The sequence below is a fragment of the Natrix helvetica genome, assembly GCF_964273705.1.
Source record: "Natrix helvetica genome assembly, chromosome: W".
Lineage (NCBI taxonomy): Eukaryota > Metazoa > Chordata > Lepidosauria > Squamata > Natricidae > Natrix > Natrix helvetica.
The window spans coordinates 56,150,112-56,156,111 of record NC_138555.1 but is presented as its reverse complement, the minus strand read 5'-3'; positions in this window follow the sequence as shown (position 1 = coordinate 56,156,111).

The following is a 6,000-nucleotide window of genomic DNA, read 5'->3' as shown; positions in this document are numbered from 1 at the left end:
TAAATTTGGAAGAATGGCAGAAAGGTATTAATAACTTTGTCTGGGCGGGGAAAAAACCAAGAGTAAAACTTAAAATAATGCAAGATATACGGGAAAGAGGAGGTTTGAAAATGCCCAATTTAAAATTGTACTATGAAGCAGTAGTTTTATCAACAAGTAGTGATTGGATTAATCTAACAGAGGATAGAATATTGAATATTGAGGGATATGATTTGGTATATGGTTGGCACGCTTATTTAATATATGATAAGAAGGTGGATAAGATTTTTAAAAGCCATATTTTAAGGAATGCCCTATTGCGTGTCTCGAAAAAATACCAATATAGGTTAAATGATAAGATACCTATGTGGGTAGTACCCAGACATGCGATAGAGAATATAAGTATAGAACAAAACCAGGATGTAATTACGGAGATCACTTCCGGTTCCCGTAGGCGATGGACGTTTTGTCCGCCGCTCGTCTTCTCGGTGGGCTCCGTTCAGGAGCACAGGGGACCTTGGAGGGGTCTCCTGCCACAGGGCGGCATGCCAGAACCCCCCAGACTCGGCGGCAGCCGGTGGGGGTGTTTCCAGTTTCGCTCCAGGAGCCGGGGAGCGAAAAGGGGGGGCATGTTTGCCCCTTCGCCGAATGGGCTCCGGGAGAAATGAGTCAAGCAGAGGAAGAGTAGCCGAAATGTTGGTGGTGGAGGATCCTTCCTAATCTCCTTAACTATCGTTAACAGATAAGCAGCAGACTATTGTAAGTTCGTGTTCAATCTATTTAAACTGAAGATTAGAGGGGGGTGTTTTTCTTCTTTTTACACACACCCCTCGGACAAAGCAGCATTCAAACTATCTCTCTCCACATCGGAATGGAGAGAGAACAAAGGCTGACTTGCCACTTGAATTAACTATGTGAGAAAGATCGAAATCACAGTTGCAAGAGGGGATTGCTGAGCTGTTTTCTTAAAGAATGGAAACTTTTGCTCTTCTCCCTGCGAAAGGAGGAGTCAAGATGGCTTCCCCCCCCCCTTCTTCGTTTTTGTACTTATAAATGAACTCTGCCTTTTGAAACGACCTTTGGGGGGGAAAATCTCTGGTATTGTCTTAAAACCTCCCCTGAAGGTGCTCTGGACCTCTCCTATTGCGTGGTATTTCTGGATTTTGATTATTTGACTTTCCCCTTTTTGGTGTATCTCCGTGCCTTGGAACAGTGAAGGAGAACTAACTTCTCACTTTTGGATTTGCCTGCCACCTTGGATCGGCCATGCTGCGCGCTCCGCTGACGCCATTTTCTTTGTAAAAGACTTATCATCTCTGAATTCAGACAAATGGGACCTAAAAAGCCACCAACGGGCAAGTCATTCTCGGCTCCTGCCTCGGCAACCTCCAGTCCAAGCATGCAGCAGACTAAAATTACTTCATTGTTACAAAAAGAAGGGGTTGGAGAGAGCTCAAAAGAATTATCTGTCAACCAAATGTTTCAGGAAATTATGAGGGGTCAAAACGAGCTGAAGAAGGAGGTGGCAGATCTCAAAGACGAACTCAGAGGGGTACAACATCATATTACAGAAAATAAACAGAGAATTGTGGTGTTGGAGGAGGGGGCGGCTGGGCTGGATAGGGAGGTTAAGGCAGTCTGGAAGGGACATTTAGAACTGGATAACTTTGTGGCAAAAATAGAACTTGTAAGAATGTCCTTTTTTCTCAGATTCAAGAACCTACCAGAAACAGAGAATGAAAATCTTAAAGATATCATGAGTACAATCTTAGCAGAATATATCAAGACAAATAAAGAACAGTTGTGGTGGGATATGGATCTGGTCTATAGGATCAATTCAGCATATGCTAGAACCCATAACCACGAGGGACGAGGTGCTAGGGGCCCAAAGGGAGGGACCATTAAAATACAAAGATAAAGAAATTACCATTCTTAAGCAAATTCCGAAAAAAATTAGAGAAAGAAGGAGGAAGTATTCCTCCTTATCAAAGAAATTATACAATAAAGGAGTTTGGTTCAGATGGTTATTGCCAGAGGGAATGCTGATTTTCTGGGAGGGAAACAGAATTAGAATTAACACAGTGGAAGAGGCTGAAGCCTTCACTAAAAAACATTTTTTTCTCCTAGAGGATGTAAATAAGGGAGGTGGTGAAAAATGCAGCAATGTACAGGATATGGGGGAGGGGGGCGTGGCTCCATCTGGAGACAGGGAGGAGGGAGCAATATCGAAAAGGCTCAGATCACAAAAATAAATGTATTTGAAATATTATTGTAATTGTTGATATACTAGAAAGTGACAAAGAACGAGATGATTGAACACATGATTGATATAATGTAAGAATTCTGTTTATGCTTATCTTTTATACATTGTTTTCTAATTGAAAAAGATTTGGAGGGATTTCTACCACTAGCACGGGAGCTGCCAAAATTTTCTATGTACCTTTCTACCCTTTCCCCATAAATCTTTTAAAAAACCAATAAAATCTTTAATACAAAAAAACAGGATGTAATTACATATAGAGAACTTCTTAATATAGAGAGAGGTGTACTACAGTTAAAGCCTTTGAACACATTAAGAGAGGAAAGGGTAACTCAAACCTGGTTCCAGTATGGACAGTTACAAGATAGATGGAAAAAAGATCAGACAATTGGTATCATGCAAAATGAGGATAGTTTGGTAAAACAAATTAGGGACCAATGTCAAATGCATATAAAAAGGTTGTATAATATACTGATAGAAATAAATTCTGAAACAGAGTTAGTTAAAGACTGTATGATAAAATGGGGACAAAATTTCGAAGAGCCAATAATGATGGAAACATGGGAAAAGATTTGGGTAAGAAATGTAAAATTTACGCAAGCTCAGAATTTGAGAGAAAAATTTTATAAGATGTTGTATAGATGGCATTTAGACCCCAAAAAATTATCTTGTATGTATCTGAATTTACAACCTAAATGTTGGAGATGTGATTGTACTGATGCGACATATTACCATATATGGTGGACTTGCAAAAAAGTCAAAGCATTTTGGATAAAAATATGGTGGGTTATTCAAAATATATTTTAAAAAAGGATAAAGTTCACCCCCCAGCTGTTTTTGTTAGGTATAATTACAGACTGTACAGTTATAGAGACTAATTTGATCTTGAACTTAACGACGGCAGCAAGATTATTGGTGGTGCAGTACTGGAAGAGGGAAGAATTGCCTACTATTCAAGAATGGACGATAAAAGTAGTAAATCTAGCAGAGATGGCCAAAATTACAGCATATTTGAAGGACCATTCGGATGAGAAATGTAAGTTGTAATGGAGAAGATGGATTGACTATATTCAAAATAAATATCGGACTAGGAAATTTCAGTTAGCATATGAGTGAAGGCACAAAGAATGTTACAATTTACTTAAAATTAGCTTAACAAAAGGGGAATTAAAGTACAAGAGGAGGTAGGATGTCAAAATCAGTTAGCTTATGTTAGCGTATGATTGTTAAATGTTTATCAATGTTCCCTCTAAGGTGCGCGGCTGTGCGGCCGCGCACGTGTCAAGAAAGCACCGCGCAGCAGTTTTCAACTGCCGCGCAGTGATTTCTATTGCCACAGGCTCCGGAAGCTGGGGAGGTCCTTTCCAGGCAGCTAGAATGGGCCGCCCGCAAAACACTTCCCCGGACTTGCTTTGATGAGCACAGGGCGACTGAGGGTAGCTGTGAAGCCCCAAAACCCCCCCCACCACCAGAATAACTGCTGCCCCCTCCTCCTCCTCTAACAGCACTGCCGGATTTGCCGCCCGGCGCTGCGGTTGAGGTGAAGCCGCCAAAGCTCCAGCCGGCATCCCTGCGCGTGGCAGCGGCGCCTCCCCTCTGCTCGGAGCACCTGAGCTAAGCGCCCCGTTACCCCTGCCCCCTCCTCCTCCGCCGCCGTGCTTTTGAGGAGCCATGAGGCTGCGGGAGCCAGTAGGAAGGCGGGGGGGGAGCAGGGGAAAAACAAGTCTCATGGCTCCTCAAAAGCACGGCGGAGGAGGAGGGGGAAGGGGTAACGCGGCGCTGAGCTCAGGTGCAAATGTGGTGGTGCTGTTGGAGGAGGAGGAGGTAGCAGCAGTTATTCTGGTGGCAGCTCGTCGGCATCTTCAGCAGCAGCCCTGCCCACGATGAAGAAACCAAAGATGGAGCAGATCCACGCAGATGACGTCGCTGCAACATGACTGGAGGAGGAATTCTGGGAGTTGAAGTCCACAAGTCTTAAAGCTGTCAGGTTTGAAGATCTTTGCATTTTTTTTCTAAAGGGTTAGGGGAGCAAGGGTCTTGTAACTTGACAGCTTTAAGACTTGCACACTTCAAATGCCAGAGTTTCTGAGCCAACATGACTGGAGGAGGAATTCTGGGAGTTGAAGTCCACAAGTCTTAAAGCTGTCAGGTTTGAACACCCCTGGGTGTTTTTCCCTAAAGGGTTAAGGGTGCAAGGGTCTGGTAACTTGACAGCTTTAAGACTTGCACACTTCAATGCCAGAGTTCCTGAGCCAACATGACTGGAGGAGGAATTCTGGGAGTTGAAGTCCACAAGTCTTAAAGCTGTCAGGTTTAAAGACCCCTGGGGTTTTTTTCCCTAAAGGGTTAGGGGTGCAAGGATCTTTCAACTTGACAGCTTTACGACTTGCATGCTGAGTTCCTGAGCCAACATGACTGGAGGAGGAATTCTGGGAGTTGAAGTCCACAAGTCTTAAAGCTGTCAGGTTTGAAGACATTTGAGGTTTTTTTCTAAAGGGTTAGGGGAGCAAGGGTCTTGTAACTGGACAGCTTTAAGACTTGCATGCTTCAAATGCCAGAGTTTCTAAGCCAACATTTTGGTTACTAAGCAGGAGCGTTGTTAAGTGATACTGATATTATATAACACTTTTAATTAAGCGGGTACCTTGAAGAAACATAACTTTGAGTTTCAAATAATACTGATTTCGTTGTTGCCTTAGGTGACATCTGTGAAAAAAATTCAGGTGCTCAGGCATGAAAATGTGCCGCTCAAACACTATACATTTCTGCTCACATTGAAAAAAAATTAGAAGGAACATTGATGTTTATACCCTGTATTTTTCTCTGGGAGGTTGGGGGGAGGGAGGGTCAGAGGGTGGGAAAGGGAAGGGGTAATATTTGTAAAATTTGTCAAAAACCTTTAATAAAAAAAAAGAATCGTCAAAAAAAAAGGTCTGAATGAATCCAGGAAGAGGGAAGAGGTAGAGGGGCTGGAAATGTGTGCATGTGCAGCGGCTGAGTTTAAAAAACATCTGAGTGAATCCAGGAAGAGGGAAGAGGCAGAGTGGCTGGGAGTGTGTGGATGTGCACAGGCTGTGAGTCTTAAAACCGTCTTATTGAATCGAGGAAGAGGGTAGAGGCAGAGTGGCTGGAAGTGTGTGGATGTGCACAGGCTGTGAGTCTTTAAACCGTCTGAGTGAATCCAGGAAGAGGGAAGAGGTAGAGGGGCTGGAAGTGTGTGCATGTGCAGCGGCTGAGTTTTAAAAACATCTGAGTGAATCCACGAAGAGGGAAGAGGCAGAGGGGCTTTAAGTGTGTGCATGTGCACAGGCTGTGAGTCTTAAAAACGTCTGAGTGAATCCAGGAAGAGGGAAGAGGCAGAGGGGATGGAAGTGTGTGGGTGAACACTCTGTCAGTTTTAAAAAAACTCTGAGAGAATCCAGGAAGAGGTAAGAGGCAGATTGGATGGAAGTGTGTGGAAGTGCACAGGCTGTGAGTCTTAAAACTGTCTGAGTGAATCCAGGAAGAGGAAAGAGGTAGAGGGGCTGGAAGTGTGTGCATGTACACCGGCTTTGAGTTTTAAAACCGTCTGAGTGAATCCAGGAGGAGGAAAGAGGCAGAGGGGCTGGAAGTGTCTGGATGTGCACAGGCTGTAAGTCTTAAAACCGTCTGAGTGAATCCAGGAAGAGGGAAGGGGTAGAGGAGCTGAAAGTGTGTGTATGTGCAGCGGCTGAGTTTTAAAAACATCTGAGTGAATCCAGGAAAGGGAAGAGGCAGGGGGC